This window comes from Pseudophryne corroboree, chromosome 6, assembly GCF_028390025.1.
Source record: "Pseudophryne corroboree isolate aPseCor3 chromosome 6, aPseCor3.hap2, whole genome shotgun sequence".
Taxonomy (NCBI): Eukaryota; Metazoa; Chordata; class Amphibia; order Anura; family Myobatrachidae; genus Pseudophryne; species Pseudophryne corroboree.
The window spans coordinates 503,848,249-503,870,108 of NC_086449.1; the positions used below are offsets into that span (position 1 = coordinate 503,848,249).

Consider the following 21,860-nt stretch of genomic DNA (forward strand, 5'->3'; position numbering starts at 1 on the left):
CCCCAGGAACTCTATAAACACACATATAAATTTAGTGTGTGACTTTGTAATTGATTGTGTGATTCAGCTTGTCACTGGAGATTTATTGTCTTATGATTATTTTGAGTGTATTTTTATTGTGTTATATGTATTAAAGTCGTTATTTTATCAATATTGCTTCTGTGGTTTTGAGCACCTACCTGGTATACTCTAATGAGGCCTGTCCAACATGCGGCTCTCCAGCTGTTGTGAAACTACACAACAGGGCTGTTTCTAGCCAATTTAGCTCCCAGTGCAAGATGTAAAAATGCCGCAATACCCTTTATACATTAAATCCCCGCATTACGGCAGGCAAGAGTCCCCATTTTACACATTACGGCAGGCAAGTGTCCCCATTTTACACATTACGGCAGCAAGTATCCCCATTTTACACATTATGGCAGGCAAGAGTCCCCATTTTAAACATTACAGCAGGCAAGTGTCCCCATATTAAACATTACGGCAGGCAAGTGTCCCCATTTTACACATTATGGCAATCAAGTGTCCCCATTTTACACATGGCAGGTAGGTGTCCCCATTTTACACATTACGGCAGGCAAGTGTCCTTATTTTACACATTACGGCAGGCAGAGTCCCCATCGAGAGATACTAATACTTATGTTTTGCAGAGGCACTTCCCGCTCTTTGGCCCGCCTCTCCACTCCCTCCTCGCGCCGGCCACCTCTCCCTTCTTGTAGCTTGGCAGCGGCTCCCCCTCCTCCTCAGTACTCTGCTTGGGGGGGCGGAGTTTCACGGAATGATGCGGTTGCGTCGTGACATCACAATGCAATCACATCATTATGTGAAAATCCGCCCCCCCCCAAGCGGGTTACTCTGGAAGTGGGAGAAGGGGGAAGCAAGGAGTCACAGAAGTGCCACGGCGGGCGCCCCGTGCGATTGCATGGCTCGCCCGCCACAAGAAACGGCACTGCTACACATCCCAGCATGCCCTGCCACAGTTTTACCATTTCCTGACAGCAAAACTGTGGCAGGGCATGCTGGGAATTGTAGTTTCACAACATCTGGAGGGCCGCAGGTTGGACAGGCCTGCATCTATATTATTAGTGTCTGCTATAAGGAAGAGGCTGGTTACCTCTTCACCAGGTGGCTGCTGATCTACAGGGGCGAATCTACACCTACCTACATAGCGCCAACAAACCTTATTTTCTGTTTGAACTTGTTTTGTGTTCCTTTAGCCAGAGGCATCACCAGGTGTGGTGATGCTCAGTGTGCACTCTGGATTTCCCTGTGCGCCATAGGTGTGCTCACGGCAAAAAGGGGCATGAACGCACATAAAGGGTGTGTGGCCATATAAAGAAGGGCCTAGCCTCACTAGGAACTAGAGATCATCACTCCTGTGGCGTGCCAAGCATCTCCATAGATGCTGGGCTGTACTAGGCTGCCTCCGGAGACAGTCTTCCTGCACTGTCAGCTCCTGTAACTGCGGAGGAACCGGAGCTTTGGTGTCACCCCCTCTGAGGGTGACACCTGGGTGCGGGCCGTAGCCCCCTTATGATGCCACTGCCTATAGCACTCCTTTTAAATGCATTTACATACAGTATAACAAGTTGGATATATGCACTTTATTTCCAATATTACTGCATTTTTATACCAATGTTTTTCTGCACTAGTTAGACGAGATACTCTCATAACTGTTATGTGTTGTTGGCTCGGGATATAGTTATGATCCCAGCAGTTGGGATCCCGGCGGTCAGAATACCAACGCCAAGATCCAGGCCGTAAGAATGCCGGCATAGGGCCCAGGACTATTCCCACTTGTGGGGGTCTGCGACACCCATAGCGTGGGAATAGAAGCTGTGGCGAGCATAGCAAACCATCGGTATGCTGACTGCCAGGATCCCGACCACCAGTCACCCGTTCCCAACACAATGGCTCTTCCATACACTATACAATTATCTGGCAGACCATATGTCCAATCTGGCTGGTTGGACTGAAAATCAGGTAATGTATGGGAGCAAGTGACAATTGACCATTTGCTCACAAACACTGGAAAATGGACAAAAATGCATGTTCAGACTAATTGGTTAAATCACGGCTTTAATAAATTTGTCCGAACTAAAGTTTTTGTCCATTTTCCAGTGTTTGGGAGCAAATTGTCAATTGTCATTTGCTCCCACACATTACCTGATTTTCATTCCAATCAGCCAAAATGACAGATGCTCTGCAAGCCTACCTCAGACTGTGATAACTGCTACCTCCATTACTTTTTTCAGGTCAAATACATTCCTGGCCTGACCTCACTAACATACATACACTACATAAGCTCAGAACACTCAACACTTTCTACTTAAATTACAATGATCTGATTAGCTACATGTTAAACTATGTCTGCTTACTTCTGAACTGAGGAAAGCCCAGAAAAGCATGAGTTGAAGGTTGAATGCAATAAGGTTCTCTGACTATAGTCACAAGTATGTTACAAGTTGTGGAATAAAATATGATGAGTGTTACTTTCACAATAGTGCACGTGACACTTCAGTTATACTATGACCTATTTTGAAGACATTAAATAAAATAACAATTAGTCAGTTACAGTATTTCTGCAGTTACACTGTTCCTAATAAAACAGAGTACACTTTCTTGTATTTATAAGGCTTCTAATTAACTGAAGAATTCTGTAAACTGCTTCTGCAGAGATGTGCCTACGGGACAAGTGCTGTTATATGATAAAGGGGGTGATTCAGACTTGATAGTAGCTGTGCTAAATTTAGCACAGCTACGATCAGGAACACAGAAATGTGGGTGGACACCCAGCAAAGGGCTAGCCCGCCCCCCATGTCAGACTCTGCCCCGTCGCAGAAGTGCAAAAGCATTGCTCAGCGGTGATGCTTTTGCACTTCAGAAGTAGCTCACGGCCAGCGCAGCTTTTGCAAGCTGGCCAGGAACTACTCGTCGCTGCCTGGCTTGCAGCGGCTGCGTGTGACGTCACGCAGCTGCTGTGGCCCGCCCCCGCACTGTCCAAACACACCTGCGTTGGCCGGACCACACCCACAAAATGACGGGCAAACGCTGCCGTGCCGCCCCCTCCCGCCCAGCGACTGTCTCTGCCTATCAATCAGGCAGAGGCGTTCGCTAGGCAACGACAGCCGTAGGCTGTCAGCCATGCGCTGGCACACTGTGGCGCCGGCACATGCGCAGTTTTGATCTGACTGCTGTGCTGCGATGAACTGCATGGAGCGGTCAGGTCAGAATGACCCCAAAAGTGTCTGTGGATGCTGATTAACTCACGGTATATGAAAAATCTATGCATTTATTTGGAAATATTTACTGTTTGTGTTATATTATTATGTAAAACAGCAGCTAACTCTTACACTAATATACACTGTTCATTCCCCTACTCAAAAATATAAAAGGTCAGAGCCCCCTATCCGGCAGCTTAGTGGATCTGCAAAACCAATGTTTAAAAAATTATTCAAAATATATAAAATGTCATAAAAGTATAAAAAAAGGAAAATACTTCCCAAGTAGCAAACAAATAACCATGCATGATAACTCTAAAACATAATATATTTCCCATGGAAAAGGAGTGTCAGCTAACCAAACACTGCTTCCCTTGGTATGAAACTAGGTCAAATGAAAGGTGACTGATAGAAGGTTTAAGCACAATGTAGGATAGAAATAGAATAAGAACATAAAGCTATTGAATATACATTAATGATATTCTGTGAGGATTCTACCCCTGAGGCTCAAAATACAATTTTATCTTATTAGGAACAAGTTTACTTGGGGAGAAATGTATTTGTGTCTTTACTTACACACAATGTACAATATAGTATTGGACTGTAACTGTGCTCATGTATTCAGATTTAGGGTGTGTACACACGGTGAGATCCCTGCTATGTTCGATTTTGACTATGCGATTTCCCTTGAACTCCCCCAGAGCCCAGATAGCACAGATTGTACAGATTTTGACTATCTGTGCTTGAGATTTTGTCTATGTACAATTTTGGCTAAGTGCCAATTTTGACTATACTTTGTACTAGATTGTACACTAGATAGTCAAGATTGACTTGCCTGCACAGTCTATCTAGCCTTACGATACCGACCCCCACGGGAGCGCGCATCGGGATCGAATATTTATCGCAAGCTGCCTAGCACCATGAGATATGCACTAACTTTTCATAAGATTTTGACTATACAGTCAAAATCTCACAGATTTCTCACTGTGTGTACACACCCTTAGGGAAATGATTTGGGCTTATCAATACATATGTATAGTCTTCCTATTACATACAGAATCATCAGACATATTATAACTAAACTGATTTTTCTGATTAAGCAGGATTCATTTTTCCCTCAAGAGATAAAGTGCATGATTTATATGAAAATAAGAACTATCTTATATGCAGAGGAGAGAATAGTTTGATTTTAACTTCTTCTTTAATACTAGGTAAAATAGCTTCTAAGTTATGGGTGGATGCATTTTGTGTGTCCTCTGTCAACACATGCATTTTGTGTGTCATCTGCTTTGGGCATAAACTACTCTTGGGAACTGACTAACAAGGATGCATCAGCTTACAGTATATTGGGGAGAACAAGAGATGAGACCAGAGAAAGCAGTAACAGTGACACATGAGCAAATAGGCATGAGAAAAACAAGAGGAAAAGAAAACCACATAGACAAAGTACTGTGACGGTAATAGAGAAAGAAAAATACTGCAAGCCGAGGAGGACCCAATTCTGAAGAGAGGAAAATTTAAAAAGACCAGTTGAATTGGATGAAAACACAGGGGTAGGAATAAAGAGGAGAAAGGAAGACAATAGAAAAATAGACAGCTAGAATTAAGTAATTAAAGATAGAAATAGACCAACGTAGGAGCTTAAAGTATCAGTACAGTGGGTCTGATTCAGAAGTGGACGCAATGCTGATGTTTGCTTAGTTAAGCAATTGTTTTCTACTGCACATGCGAAAATTCCAGAACACCCTTACGGCACATTTGTTCCCCTGAGTGTAGACACAGAGCGCTGTCACGCTTCCAATAGAGCTTGCAGCACACAACCAGTTCCTGGCCAGTGAGAGACAGCAGTGACAAAAAAAACTGCCATCACCTGAACTACAGCTAGCTACCACTGGAGCGGGATATTGGAGAGAGACTACAGATAGTAGAAACTACTCTACAGAGACAATCTTTGTAAGGGTAACAGCACCCACCACAGTGTCACCTTAATGCTAAATTCCTCAGTATGGATGAATGGTAACACTTTTAACTCATATTCATAAAAACCATACAAACAAAAGGTAATTCCTAAGTCCTAGTCAGATGAATTACATAGAAATATACATTAAGAGCATACTGTATGTGCAATTTGAAACTGGAACTTAGGCGGGTTTCCAATTAGTTCTGAATATTTGGGGGGGGGTAATTTTTGTGCCGATTTTTTGTCTTTGAGCTATGCAATTAACTCATTTTTTTCTGCATGAAAAATTTCCACTTTTGTCTGAAAACACAGAGGATCCATGAAAAGTTGTCAACTTATGTTTTTCGTAGCCACTATTGGAAATAAAATGTTTTTAGCAGATTTAGTTTCACCTGTCTGAGGCCCCGATAAATGCTGGCATCAGGGCTAATTGGATAACCCCGGGGGGAGGTAATTAGCCATGGTAAGTTACCGCGGCTAACTGAATACCGCTCTTAGTAGCAAAAGAAGTTTCAATTGCAAGCTACCTACACTATATGAGATATAGAAAGCAATCCAATAAAATTATTTTTATTACTGTAGACAAATTTTGGACTGAACTAACAGAAATAATTAGTGCATTTATTATTGAGTGATAGTCTATACAAGACTCGCTATTCTATATAAAAAGAGATAGTTTAATGCTATATGAATTGATTGCCTGTGATGGTCCCTACATTTACCACATCAATATTCTTTTCCTTAACCTCACTAATAAAATTCCCTATAAAATGTCCACTTGTTCTGGTTGAGGATCAGTTTAGTAAAAATGTTTTCCATAAAATTCTTCCATTGTCCATTATCAGCAGAAAATATAACTATGTAAAATGTATGGCTATTGAAGTAAAGCTGCAGAAGTGCAGTATTTGGCAGCCTCTCCTATAGCCGTGAGAGAAGACATGCATTTTTAAATCCTGGCTTGAATCTTCTTTTCTCAGTCAGGCGCTGTGCTTCCAGCTGGGACTCTGCCATAATGCTGGTCAGGACAGATAACGCCATGAAAAAACCCACTGTGTATATTTATTACTGCACATAGATGTACTGAAGAGTTTAATACAGTCATTATAGCACAGTTTATATCCTGCATTACACATTTAGTAACTACTGCTTGTTGGACCAGATTAGTACATGGCAGCAGATAGTAAACTTGACGTAGTGAGATGAATTTAAAGGACAGTTTTTTATAATCTTTCACAGAGTCAAATAAACCACTTATATTAGATTCAAATTCAAATACAAATAGCAGAATTATATCTATTTTTTTTTATAAATTGAGAAATAAATTTTAAATCCAGAGAGACCAGTCAGCCACAGACTTGTTACTATCTTATCGACTGCTTGCAAACCTGTGCTCTGTAGAGGGCAAGTGAAATGACCTTCATCTAAGGACAAGTGTCTTCACATTTTTGAAAAATATACATCTTATTTCGAGGTATAAAATGCAAGCAAAAAAAAAAAGAGAAAAAAAGATATACAGTATACACAGTGTTATATATGACAGAGTTATTCCCTGAAGAAGGATCATTTAAGCTCTTTTTACAATAGATCTGTGAATGATCTTCTAAGTAAAAGTTGAAAAATACAAAACGTGACCCCATCGATAAACATCAAATATGTCTTTGTTACTAAGATGGGATTCAGTTGCAATGCAAATACCTGTGTAGCAGCACAATTTCTCTCATCTCAGCTGCAGAATTTGAAAAGCAAAACCAACTAGGTTATATAAACTCCAAGACTGTCATTGTACATTGTATTTTATTACATAGGGGATTTACTTTTCAACTTCTCTTATCCACCCTTCTAAGGCTGGGTGCTGGGTCAGAATTTTTTTTCACTATAGTACTTCATCTGGGCTGTTACTCTACTCCCTAGCTTCAGGGAGGAACAGAAAATGCTTCCAATGCAAGAGGCATGTAGTATGACAGCAGCTTTTGACAACATAACTGGTGTACCTACAGTATGTAGAAACATCATCCAATTATGTATATAATGTTTTATCAAATACTGGCCAAATCACATATCAGCTGGTCATTATTTTGCTAAATCTCTGTTCAGCTGCATTTCTAGAGAGGAGGGGACACATGTGCAGACTCCGTGTGTGGGCTCCCTCCTCTCCTGTAGCCGTCACCGCCGCTGCTAGCACTCTCAGCGCTGAGACTCTGGCACAGTGCCAGAGTCTACAGCGCATGCGCAGGACTCCAAAAAATGGCTGCCACGCCATTTTTCCGGAGTCCTGCGCATGCACTGTAGACTCTGGCACTGTGCCAGAGTCTCTAGCACTCAGTGCACTAGCAGCGGCGGTGATGGCTATGGGAGAGGAGGTCCCACACAGTCACCGATGGACGCCGGAAAGGTAAGTATAGAATAAATGGTTGCAGTATGTGAGGTGTGGGCCCCCTCTGGACCCAGGGACACACTGCACCCATTATAGATACGACAGTGTCTCTGTTGTTGGGGAATACAAATTCAGAGCTTCCAAAATCTAATCTTATTATATTTTAGTTTACTGACTTTTACAGTTGGATAGGATATTCACATAATAGTTTTTTAAAAGAGCTCTTTTAAAGGCTCTTCATAACAATTGCAATGTCTTCACTTAATACCACCAGGTATAAAAAAATATTCTTGCTTAGTGGCTGTTATCTTAGATATATCTTGTGCAGTAAACTACCCCGGCAACTAGTGCAAATCTGTAATAAATCTCAAAGTCAGAAAACAGATCAAACCAGCAATTTAGTAAATGTACACCAGAAACACCATGTACTCTATGACACTGGCCATTGCTTCTGCCAAAACAACTTATTATGCTCCCATCAATCATAATGGGATATATCATGATTCCATGTCCTACTTTCTAAATGTCCTGATTTAAATGGGAAAACTCTAATTTTGTGGAACTACCCCACCAGCCGGTGGATCAGGAAGTTCTTTAAATATTTCATTTCAATTTAAATTTAAGTGTCATAAATGATACAAATAGCTGAAAATCTATTGCCATTTTGTACTTTATTATATTTGAAAATGTGTATTTATTTATTTTTTATTTGTCACTGGAGATGTTCTTCCTGAATATCTAAGGTTACTGGTGATTCGTAGTAATTAAGTCATGGAAAACCACTATATTACTCTGGAGCACCCAGTTGCTCACCTCCTATGCATCACTAGAAAAAGAATCAAAGTAAATCATGCAATTCAGCTCTTTATTTTTAATATTTTTGAATGCCTGTCCTCTCTTTTCTTCACATGCATCCTTCTTTATGTACAGCAAGTGCAATCATAGATAATAGAAATTCAGCATATACTGTAGTTCAGAATAGTTAGTACTGTGGCCATCGAATAATACTGAAAATCCTGATTTCTAAACAGAGAAACACATTTCAGATGCATGCCTTGTGCTGTTTTCTATCACAATAATTGCAATGATTCAGTGCACTGTGTATCTCATGTACGTATGTACCATTGTAATTGCTGGTCTGGCAAAACTAATAATATCACGTGTGACATTAAAATAATAGTTTTGTAAATTACCATACAGATTTCATTAAATCTCCATTAATTTTCAACTTCCCTCCTAATCCCCTGTTTCTTTAATCACTTACCTAATTAACCTAGTTTTTATCCAAAAAACTGTAAAATATAAAAATGAAGATGTAAAAGGCATTAGAGAGCCAAACCATTCTTATGGCAGATGTCCAGAGGAGGATTTACCACAAGGCAACCAAGGCGGCTGCATAGAGCACCTGTGGGTCTCAGGGGGCCCGCCGATAAGGCTGTATGGAGGGCATTTCCGGTGGCATGGGGTAATGGGACATGGGGACCTGCTACATTCAGTGAGGGGAGCACAGATCTAAAATGCAGTAACTGAGTGGTTTAATAATGAAAGCTAGAGGTGAGGGGACATGGTACAATTAGTGAAGGGGGAAAGTAATATTTTGTAATAGAAAATAAGAAGGAAAAACAACAAATAATGTAAGAGGCATAAATCAGAAATGAAAATATAGTGCTATTTATTGTTTGAGGGAGGGTGGCCTTAAATCGGTATCTTGCTTAGGGCCCCATGAGGTCTAAATCCACCTCTGCAGATGTCCATGACTTTGTCACGATGCACATCAAATGTGTGTATATGGTGCTATAGGCTGATTTCTGATTATTTTTTTTTTATATATACTAATTTAGTATTGTAAGTTAGTCGCCCTAGCTAAAGAATGAAATCTGTTTATGATTATTGAATACACTGCTAATATCTGATCTAGATTCACATTTAATATAGAGTATTGCTACCATGACAATGTATGTATTTATTATGTGTTTCCATGCTGTTCCATAACATTGGCCATATAGATTTTCTATCCTTTTCCCTATTCACTATAGGAGTACTATATATTTCCCTAATGTGATTCTCTTGGCTGAAGTATGGTCTTATTTTGAACTCCCAAACCAATCCTATGGAGTACCGCAGTTAGATGCGGTCAGGTGATCCTCCTTTTTACTTAATATACATTGACTACACAGTGTTGGGCCCATGAGATCAGAGTCCTGGCAGTGAGGGCGGAAGTGCTATGGTAACACCGCCCCCAGCTCTCCTATTCTTAGATGACTGCTGAGGGCGGAAGTGACGCCACATTGAGAGTGGAAGTAATCTCCCCGGCGGCTGTCCCTTGATACAGTGACGAACAATGTTGGAGTTCCGATCACGTGATGTGACGGAGGTCACGTGATCGGGTCCCCCGGCACTCCTGCGCTGTTGGTGGATGTGGTCTGAGCTCCGGCCGCATGGAATGATGGCGGTCACGTGACCGGGTCTCTGAACACATACCATCTATAGGAAAAACCATGTGTCTCCCCAAATCCTGTCCCCATCCAATGAGAGTATACATAGAAGTGTTTCTATAGCGACACGAGCCACAACAAACTCCTTGATTGGCTGCTAATTTACTCATATTTCCTGGTTCCTCCAGCTGTTATAATCTAATACATTTTATAAGTTTACATTCTGTGATTAAAAATGTAATTATGTCCACACCTTTCCCATCACAAGAGAAGTAGGTCTGTCTTCTATATAAACATGCTTTATTTATTTGCTTATTGTCTGGTAATTATGCAACACCAGTTCCAGGTGGTAATTAGCCACCATATTGAAATGGGTATATAAACCCCACATGCTCTATTCATGGATACCTTTGAAAAAGCTGCTACCTGAGTGCAGCGAAACGTGCCAGGTTACAGGGACCCACGCCAGGAATTTTCATTTGAAAGTCCGGACCATCCCCTACTGCAATCCAGAACAATATCTACTTTGGAGGACTCTGCACTTAAGCTGAATTGATGAACTTTGCCTACCGCACTGCATGAGGAGCTCACCATCTACTATCTTGGAGCAACATACCCTCTAGCGGTAAAGTTACACTATTGGACACTTGCATACCTCCTATAAATCTGTTTATGCTGGACTTATCTACGATTGGGGAAAAATTTGGAACGGACTTCCTATATCCAATTAATACCTCTACTCCTTGCACATTGGGTAACCCTGGTTTTATTTATTGTACTATATGTACCTTTTAACGCTTTATTATTGGTGCATGCTATTTATGGTGTATATATTTCTATACTCTAGCGCATTTATTTTTAATATTAAATTTTGAATTACCAGATATTATTGTTGTCATATGTAACAGTTTAGCGCAGCCTCATTCTGTTTTTTGTTTATACTTTGTGGGAGTGACTTCCCGTATTTTCAAGGCTGCTGCTTGGCATAGCACCCCATACCTAAGCGCCCGAGAACCTTGGGTAACCCTTCTATCTATGATTTCTGACTATACCTTAGTTTCTAATTAGCAGCTGAAGAAGAGGAAACCAATATATCCATTATGATTGATGGGAGCATGGCAAGTAAAATGGCTTATTTCTTTCCCTCCCCCATTACCCACTCTGTGGGGACATTTCTGTAAATAGTACACTGTTGTCCACTTAGCATAATCATCCTGAATATCACTCCTAGCAAGAAAACTAATATATTGCTTTGGTTCTCAAACTCGGCCCTCATGACCCCAAGCAGTTTATGTTTCCTGGTGTCCTCACAGAACCACAAGTGAAATAATTACAAGTGGATCTTTTAGAATGTGTCAGTGAGTAATGAATACACCTGTGCACCTGCTGGGTGACCTGGAAAATGTGAACTGTTCGAGAGCCACTGACATATTGAATTACTTGTGTATTATAAAGTGATGTTAAATGTTAAAGAAAAAAAATTGTATTATATTATGTTTCCAAAAGGTGTAAAAATTGCTAGAGGAGCCAGAAACACAAGATGTCAGGTGATGTTAAGACCCCCAGGAATAATAAATAGTGGAACTTTACCCTTTATGTTGTATTTTCTTGCCCATTGAATGCAGGAAAAGTGTTAAATTAGTTAGACAAAAGCACTCACGGTACTAAGTTGTGGTTGTGAGTCAGGAACATAGGACTTTCACTACCTGTGATGTACAGGAAGCAGCATATATGTAAAGCACTCAAAGTGTTTCATTAGTCAAATAACACTGTGGAAATGAAAAAATGTAGTAAGGAGTTCATTAAATATTTTACATTGGTGCTTCTTTCTTACCAATTAATTATGACTTAGATGTATCTAAAGCAAAATACCTTTAAAATTACCATTAAAATAATACTTTTAGAATGTTACATTTTGAAATGACCACACCTATATCTAAGTCAGTAGTTCAACATATTGTAATACATATTGAGTTGGCCAACTGGTCAACTGTGTAACTGTACATCCTGACCAGTTCCTTAAATCAAGAAATGCCTGACAAGTAATTCACATCCTATAAGCCTATAACTAAGATATAAAAATAAAAATAAAAGCCTGTGTACTGTATGTTACATGCCTGCTCCACTTCCTACAAAACTGTACAGACATGAGCAAAAAGCCCCTTAGTTGTTAATATTACTTCATAGCATCTAATAATGAATTCTGGCACAAATTTGTGACTAGGGCTAAAACATTTACCTAAAAAAACTGACATAAATTCCTCACAGCACATGCATAAAAACATGAAATATTTTTCTGGTATATATTGTTAAAGGAAACACAGGCACACAGTGCTGCATTTTTATTAAGATTTCCTGGGAATGTATAGGTTCATGACAAGCTCTTTGAATTATTAAAGAGGATTATAGAGATAACAAAAAATCAAAAGCTCCTGGAATGAAATGAAAAAGTTTAAAGCAGCTGAATTTACTTGCTTTTACACTGAAAAAGAAAAGAATAGGAAAAGAAAGAGTCTCTTCAATGGACTAATATGTGTTATGAAAGTGATTAAATTACTTATATTGGTGATAAAATATTGGTAAAGTATATAAGTATACAGTAGTGCTTTAGAATTTAAATGTACTTACCGCGTTCTAGACTTATTTACTGTTGCGATATTCTAAGTCTTTTATGCCTGTAACAACAAAAAAAAATCTGAATTTATTAAAACAGAAATACAAATCTATGCAAATAATAGTAGAAGTCCAGTGTTTGAGAAGAGGTTACAATTAGATGTCTTTCATATCATGGGTTTCGAACCGTGTCACAGCAGCTTGAAAACACGCTCACACTGCACGCTAATGATATTGTGGCTCTCCATAGAGTGTTAATGGGACCCGGGTCGGATGACCTGGGTACTCCATTCACACAGCACCTTAGCCTGGGTCATTCCTGGGACTAGCCCTGCTTGCTACCTGGGCTGGATTCCTGGGTCACTGAACCTGGGTTATGTTTGGTGACTATTTCACACTAAGTCGCAACCCAGGTTAACTCGGCAATTACCTGGGTTTATAAGGCAGTGTGAAAGGGGTATTATTATTATTATTATTATTATTATTATTAACCAAGTATCATATTTATTGTGTTCCTCACATGCTGCTGAATATGAACCCAATACTCCACAGTTATATTATGCAAGAAAAAATATATATTTCAACAACAGTATACCCATATATTTTGTCTTGCAGTAATTTCTATCCCAATGTTTTCATTTAAACACCCCAATAACAATATATTCCCCCTTGCAATAATTTATAGTGCCCCTGTAATAATTGAAACATGCCTATAATCAGACATTTTCCCTTAGTAAGAATATACATTATCACTTCCTGTAGCCGTATACCAATTTCAATCATTTATGTCAAACTAATATTATTAAACAAGTGACATTACCCCTCTCTCGTCTTTGAGCTCTGTGTATTCCCTGTAGCCATTTATCCCCCTTCTAACATTATCCCACCACTGCAGAGCATGAAATACTGCTCAAGGAGCTTTGATCAGACCCCTCTGAGCAGGATGTACAGTATTTATTGCAGAGTAGAGATGAACTAGGAAAAGACAGTCATATTTACTACTGAAAAACATTAATCTAGTTGTTGAAAATAAATGTAAAAAAAAACAATAATATTTTACATTGTTGAATTTCTTTGTAAGAACTGCCATCTTCCAACTCGAATACTGCTTCTAAATTATTCTTGTCCTAAACCTGTCACTTCCATAACGACAGAGTATGTACGCTTGAATACAATAGTGGGTCCAGGAGAAAGACTCTGTATTACTGTAGTTTACACAAATGAGAGGTGATTCACTTCTCAAAAGAAAAGTAAAGCATGTTTTCTCAAGATAACAATACAAGACTAAATATAATATAAATAAAAAAATATTATTTTTACTGCTACCAACATCATCATCATCATCAACAACAACAACAACAACTAAATGCATATTTATATTATGGTCTGGGCAGTATGTATTCTGGGACTAGGGTTGGAAGTTCAGATTAATTTAGAGTTAAGATTAAGTTTATGGTTAGTATAAGTCTGGTAGCCAGACAGATGAACTAACCTCTTGTAAACAGCTGTCCTCCAGAACTCCTAGGATACAGTGGGGCAGATGTATTAACCTGGAGAAGGCATAAGGAAGTGATAAACCAGTGATAAGTGCAAGATGATAAATGCACCAGCCAATCAGCTTCAACATGTAAATTGACAGTTAGGAGCTTACTGGCTGGTGCGTTATCACCTTGCACTTATCACTGCGTTATCACTTCTTTATCACTTCTCCTGGTTTAATACATCTGCCCCAGTGTTCCTTATTAGAAATACAAAGCCATCTCTGTGACACATACAGTATGTAGTTTTTCACTCTTTTTAAAAATGGTGCAAATATAAGTATAGATGATTTCTACCTTTACCTGGTTAATTATTAAGCAAGTTGTTTCTAATTATCAAGGTTATATTTTACACATAGTCTTGTTAATGTTTATTTGAAACCTAACCCTTTTTTACTATAATATCGATTCTACTGTACAGTACCTACGATATTTGTCTTTTAATAAATTTTATCAGTTTACTCCTAAAACAAAGAAAAATATTGCAGTCATCAATTGTTGCACACTTTATTACTACATACTATAATAAGTCACTTTCATGCTTCTCATAGTATTGTAAAATAGTAGGTCTGTGTCTAGGGGCTGGGGGGGTATTTATGAAAGCATAAAGAAAGATTAAGTGGAGAGAAATAAAACACTAACCAATATGCTCCTAACAGTATTTTTTCAAGCACAAGTGGTACAATGAGAATTAGAAGCTGATCGATTAGTGTTTTATATCTCTCCACTTTATCTTTATCTATTTATCATTGATAAGTCCCCCCCCACTCCCACCCTGGATTGATCATAATGGATTATTCAGTGAATAAGGCCAGCGTTTCCCTTTTCCTACATTGTTTACAGAAATCTACATTGCTCATCTGTATGCACATCCAATATTTGTTCCTACATGACGGTGTTGGTCATGTCTATCTATGTATCTATCTATATATATATCTATATATATAGCGTGCAGGCACTTTATACATACAGTTGCAAGAAAAAGTATGTGAACCCTTTGGAATTTCCTGTATTTGTGCATAAATTGGTCATAAAATGTGTTCTGATCTTCATCTAAGTCACAACAATAGACAAACACAGTCTGCTGAAACTAATACCACACAAACAATTATACAGTATGTTCTCATGTTTTTAATTGAACACACCATGTAAACATTCACAGTGCAGGGTGGACAAAGTATGTGAATCTTTGGATTTAATAACTGGTTGACCCTCCTTTGGCAGCAATAACCTCAACCAAACGTTTCCTATAGTTGCATATCAGACCTGCACAACGGTATGGGGGGATTTTGGACTATTCCTCTTTACAAAACTGTTTCAGTTCAGCAATATTCTTGGGTTGTCTGGTGTGAATTGCTCTCTTGAGGTCATGCCACAGCATCTCAATTGGGTTGAGGTCAGGACTCTGACTGGGCCACTCCAGAAGGCATATTTTCTTCTGTTGAAGCAATTCTGTTGTTGATCTACTTCTGTGCTTTGGGTCGTTGTCCTGTTGCATCACCCATCTTCTGTTGAGCTTCACTTGGTGGACAGATGGCCTTAAGTTCTCCTGCAAAATGTCTTGATAAACTTGGGAATTCATTTTTCTGTCGATGATAGCAATCTATCCAGGCCCTGAGGCAGCAAAGCAGCCACAAACCATGATGTACTCTCCACCATACTTCACAGTTGGGATGAGGTTTTGATGTTGGTGTTCTGGGCCTTTTTGTCTCCACACATAGTGTTGTGTGTTCCTTGCAAACAACTCAACTTTGGTTTCATCTGTCCACAGAATATTTTGCCAGTAGTTCTGTGGAACATTTAGGTGCTCTTTTGCAAACTTCAAATGTGCAGAAATGTTTTTTTTTGGACAGCAGTGGCTTCCTCCGTGGTATCCTCCCATGAATCCATTCTTGTTCAGTGTTTTACATATGGTAGATTCGTCAACAGAGATGTTAGCATGTGCCAGAGATTTCTGTAAGTCTTTAGCTGACACTCTAGGATTCTTCTTCACCTCATTGAGCATTCTGCGCTGTACTCTTGCAGTCAACTTTACAGGATGCCCACTCCTAGGGAAAGTAGCAACAGTGCTGAACTTTCTCCATTTATAGACAATTTGTCTTACCGTGGACTGATGAACATCAAGGCTTTTAGAGATACTTTTGTAACCCTTTCCAGCTTTATGCAAGGCAGCAATTCTTAATTGTAGGTCTTCTGAGAGCTCTTTTCTGTGAGGCATGGTTCACATCAGGCAATGCTTCATGAGAATTGCAAACTCAAAACTGGTGTGTGTTTTTTTATAGGGCAGGGCAGCTTTAACCAACACCTCCAATCTCATCTCATTGATTGAATGCCAGGTTGGCTGACTCCTGACTCAAATTAGCTCTTGGAGAAGTCATTAGCCTAGGGGTTCACATACTTTGTCCACCCTATATATATATATATATATATATATATACAGTACATTTTAAATTTGCTGCATGAGTTTGCCCCTACAGTACAAAATGCTGCTTTCATTTTCATAAAATATGTTGGCAGACACAGCATTGGCAGAGTTTAATAAGGGCACAATAAAGTGTTTATATGGTCCCTATTCTCCTCATTATACATAGACTGGGAGAACATAAAACTTGCATGATATTGATTAAAAAAGAGCGAACAGAGAGACCAAATGTATCTCGCAGTTATGCCAAGAACAAGCACAGTTATTTTGCTAAAATACCGTCTACTCTCTTTTTGAAGTATTTAGTTTACTGAGTAACAAAATGTGTTGTATTCTTGATTACTACTACTAGCTCTAAGAGTTTAAGACACCCCATTGACATTGGCGCACCAGAGGTCCAGACATTTTCTATTATCATTAGAGCCACCCACACCATTATAATCAGTGTTTAACACAAGACATTAGTAATTACCCACAGCTGTTTCATTATAACAATGTTGTGAAATAAACATTATTGTTATAAACAAAGGGAGGTTTATTTAGGTTTGCAGGAAAATAATAAAAAAATACAGTACAACTATACTAATTAAATAGAATTGTTCAAAGAAACTAACATTTCTTAAACAAAAAAGGGTAATATTTGTTTACATTTTGATTGTTTTTATAAGAGATACAAAAAGTTAACACTTGTTCATACAAACAAATTATTTTGGCATAGGTTTCCTCCATTTCTCAGTGTATTTACCCTGTCTTGTAAAGTGACAACAAGATTAAACATTGGTTACAATGGCCTGTGATAAAAAGGGAAGCTGCAAAATGGAGTTACAGGTGTACATCAATATTAATACTAAAAACATATTGAAATTATATGCATCATAGAAGTGATTCTAGTATATATTTTGGTATTTGAAACATTTAATATATGTTCTCTCTTTAGCCAGACATAATAATTATATGAAGGCTAATGATACTAAGTATTGCTAATGATTCCAACCCAGAAATGCAGCTCACTAAGCAAAATATAATATGAAAAGGTTTTTAACGATCAGTAATGGATTGATAGTCAATATATAGTATATTGTACAAGGCCATTGTCTAAACTTGCCTATGCAAAATCAATTTATAAATCAAATTACAAGGGCCTATGGTAAAGGTTGATAAATATATTTACACCTTTAAAGTAGATTACTCCCCATTCATAGTCTGTGGGTTTTCTCATAATGGCCCAGATTTATCAAGCCTTGTACAGTGGTAAATTGCACACGGATAAAGTACCAACCAATCAGCTTCCTACTCTCATTTTCTAAACACAGCCTGTAACATGGCAGTTAGGAGCCGGTTGGTTGGTACTTTATCACCATGCGATTTATCATTCTTCAAGGCTTGATAAATCTAGGCCAATGTAAGAGCAGGAGAACCACTTCAGCATTATGATAGCAATGTGTGTGCACATACTATACACATTCAATTAAAAACAGGTATAGTGTAAGTAGCTCAGATATGGATTGTTTAAAGCCTATTAATGGCACGTAGAAAGCTTCTGGTACCTTTATTAGGAAGAGCAATGTGACCTTTTTCAAATGATCATACTAATGTAGATAGAAGAGAGAAGTCTCACCCCCACTTCCACATAATTGAGACCTCTCTTTTAAAAAAGGGCACATTCTGTAAATTGATGGAGGAGGGGAGTCAGGATCCTGAACACCCCACTGTTTAATGTAAAAGGGGCATGCTTGTGTAAAAGAAGAGTATGCCCTTTTGCAAATTAGGGTGCTCATTTTTTATTTCTTGTTTGGTGATCACAAAACAAAAAAACAGACAATATTTAAATAGAAAGGTGCCCAACTTTTTTATTGTTTTATCCCTAAAAAGAGGAATTGCATTTTTAGTAATCTGATCTTGTTTCCTCCTATGGTTTCAAAATTGATGAGGATGCCGACATTTGAAAGAAGAAACGCCATAACTTATAATAAGGATATCTATTTCCATTTGCTAGAGATCATCAGACAATATTTCTGTGGCTCCTTGGAGCTATATTATATATGAATAAATGGAAGACATATTTATTGGTTGTACAGTAGCCATTCAAAATGTTTGTAAAAAAATCAAGAATCACAAAAAGTGTTATGTGTATGGCAGCCTATATGCTAGACCACCTTGTACAGTACGTATCTACATAGTTCACAAAATATTATGCCTTAAACAACTTTTCATTAAATTTGTGTCACCTTAAAAAAAATAACACAAAGTAGTGTCTTGATAATTGTAGCCCTGTCAAAACCTATGCTAATTCTACAAATAAATGGGGTACAATTATTTTTGTGAAACTAGCAGCTATTAAAAAAAAGGTATGACATATCCCCTTTTTCAACTGTGTAAATGAAAATTACATTGAAATTGGTGTGCATTCTAATCTTGGAACAGAAAGATAAATGACACATCATTTGATGCAGTAGATTGTCTAGTTTTCCAAATAGTATGCATTATCAGATGACCCATATTATTCTTCACATTGTATGCATTTCATCCAAAACTAGCACAACAAAAGAACAAAAAAAAACTTAATTGTCAATTTCAAGGGCTGAATTTATTATGGACGTTTGAAAACCTATGTGTACAGTAGATTTCAGATTGTTGCTGTTTTGGAAAGGTGAATTGGTACCAAACCTAGAAGGGTAGTTTTAGTAAAATATTTAAAATATTTAAAAAACAAGTGGAGGTATTGTCTAAAGCAACCAATTAGATTCTACCTATTTCTTTCTACAATGTACTAGATAAATGATAGCTAAAATTTGATTGGTTGCTAAATGCAGCAGCTCTATTCTTCTTTTTAGAATATTTAGTAAGTAAACTCCATAGTGTTTTATTATTTATAAGAACACAAACCAAAAATAAACATTTGCTTGCATTTTATGTTTGGCAATTTCAATAAATATAGATTCATTTTTTTTGCCATTTTGGCCAGATTTTCTTTGAAGTGTCAGTGGTTATAAACCATCTGCTGTTGTTTGTTTTTCTCAAAGTACAAACTCTTTAAAAAAACAAGTTATGATTTGTGATAAAAATTATATTGATATGTAGTCAGCCTAAAAGTTCCAAGACAGGCTTGATATAGTGATTTAAAAGCCCCAGCAATTAATGTTTGCATTGTACAATATTTTATATAATAACTATACAATCGTTTACCATATACATTTATTTAATTATTTTTTGTGTTATTAGAGGTCAGTGAAGCTATTTCCCATATTTCACTAAAATGATAGACAGGCCTCACTTAGGCATGGTCTCTGTTGGTTAATCTAAACCTATACCAGGTTTAATGGTATAACATCATAACATAATACAGTAAAAACAACATATTTGTGTAAAAAAAGTTATAAAACCTTTTACATTTCATACTGCAGTTTTATTCTTTTATGTATACATAACATACTTGTATAATTATTATAATTTACATACGGTATGTCAAACAACTTGCAGTTGACACCTACAGAACATGTAGAAGACTGAGGGGTCTATTAACTAAAGGGGGGTACTCACGGGAGAGATGTATGCTGAGCGATCTTAACACAGACCGCTCAGCACACATCTCTCACCCCGCCCAGCACAGCGCGATGTGCTGAGCGAGGGGGAATGCCGACGGGGTGCCGCTCACTTCACACAACGGTAAAGTGAGCGACCCGCTAGATTGAGCCTGCATGCAGGCAGAGCCGGATTAAGGCTTCGGGGGGCCCGGGGTACTTAAAACAAGGGGGCCCTAAGGTCTAAAATTAAATTTCCGTTTCAAGGTCCGCAGACCTTTTCGTCAGGATGCACAGCAAAGTGACTTTGCTGTACCCCCTGACGAAAAGATCTGTGGACCTTGAAACGTTGACATGTTTGGAATTATGCTGAATTAATACACAGGATTCTTGACTTACCCTGGAGTGTCGCCTCATTCTTATAGGTAACATACTGGTGATTATAATATATATATATATATATATATATATATATACATACACACACTACAATTTCAACTAGGGGAGGATCGGGTAGTTTATAATATAAATTTTATATATATATATATATATATATATATAAACAGAAAAAGGGTACCCTTAGGCACTACGTGGAACAGAACAGGGCACACACTAATATTATATATATATATATATATATATATATATACACACACAATTATACATACATACACACAAACACACACACACACATTTTTATATATATATATATATATATATACACACACACACATACATACATATACACACAATATATATATATAATATATATATATTACATACACACATACATACAAACATATATATACATATATTTACACACAACACATACATAATATATATATATATATATATACATAATATATATATATATATATATATATATATATATATACCCCCATAATATTAACTTAAATTTTAATAACAAAAAAGGTAATGCAGCCTGTCTTACTTTTGCACTGCTGTGCTGATGGGAGACAGGCTGTGATGAATAGCAGACACCACAGAACAGGAGGAGAGCACGTTCCTCTCTCCTCCGCCAGTCCACTCGTGCCGAGGCTCTGCATGCCCGGGATCCCGCCTCCTTTCTCCCCTGCAGCCTGCGCTCCAACCAGTCACGGTTCGGTATTAGAGATCCGATCTGCGGTGGGTGGCGGGGGGCCCTCTTACAGCATGGGGCCCAGGGGTACTTATCCCCAGAGCCCCCCCCTTAATCCGGCTCTGCATGCAGGCTCAATCTAGCACCGGCGATAGCGATGCGCGGCCCTATCGCTGGAGGGCATACACACGGCAGATCCGTGCTTAAAATCTAAGCAATCTAGCAAGATTGCTTAGATTTTAAGCATGGATCTCTCCGTGTGTACCCCCCTTAAGCCTTGTATGGAGATAAAGGCGATGAAGATAAAGACCCAGCCAATTAGCTCCTAACTGACATGTCACAGGCAGGGTTTGAAAAACGTCAGTTAGGAGCTGATTGACTGGTACTTTATCTCTGTCTCTTTTATCTCCGTCCAAGTCTTAGTAAATAGACCCCTTAGAATGCTTATGTTATACAACACTTACTAGAACCATGTCTGACATGCTAGTAGAATGCATACATAGAATATTATTGACAATTGCACCCCACATTGATTACTGTATGGAGTTTCTGAAGCACACCCCCTCTAATTTAAAAAATATTATCTCACTCTTTTTTTCACTTGTGTCAGCCAACTGTATGGCCCACACCATCCATTACATAACTGCAATTGTAGATGGCTAAATATACTATTGCACAAT

General features: G+C 38.3%; 1 protein-coding gene across 4 annotated transcripts in view; it reads right to left on the minus strand.

Annotated features, from left to right (window-relative positions):
* The window catches only part of SYT1 (synaptotagmin 1), a 1,004,279-nt gene that overhangs the window by 663,723 nt on the left and 318,696 nt on the right, over positions 1-21,860 (minus strand). For all 4 annotated transcript variants that reach the window (XM_063927398.1, XM_063927392.1, XM_063927393.1 and 1 more), the window contains one exon: positions 12,616-12,662. The gene's annotated coding sequence lies outside the window, so the exon portion shown is untranslated. The remainder of the gene's footprint in view (positions 1-12,615; positions 12,663-21,860) is intronic.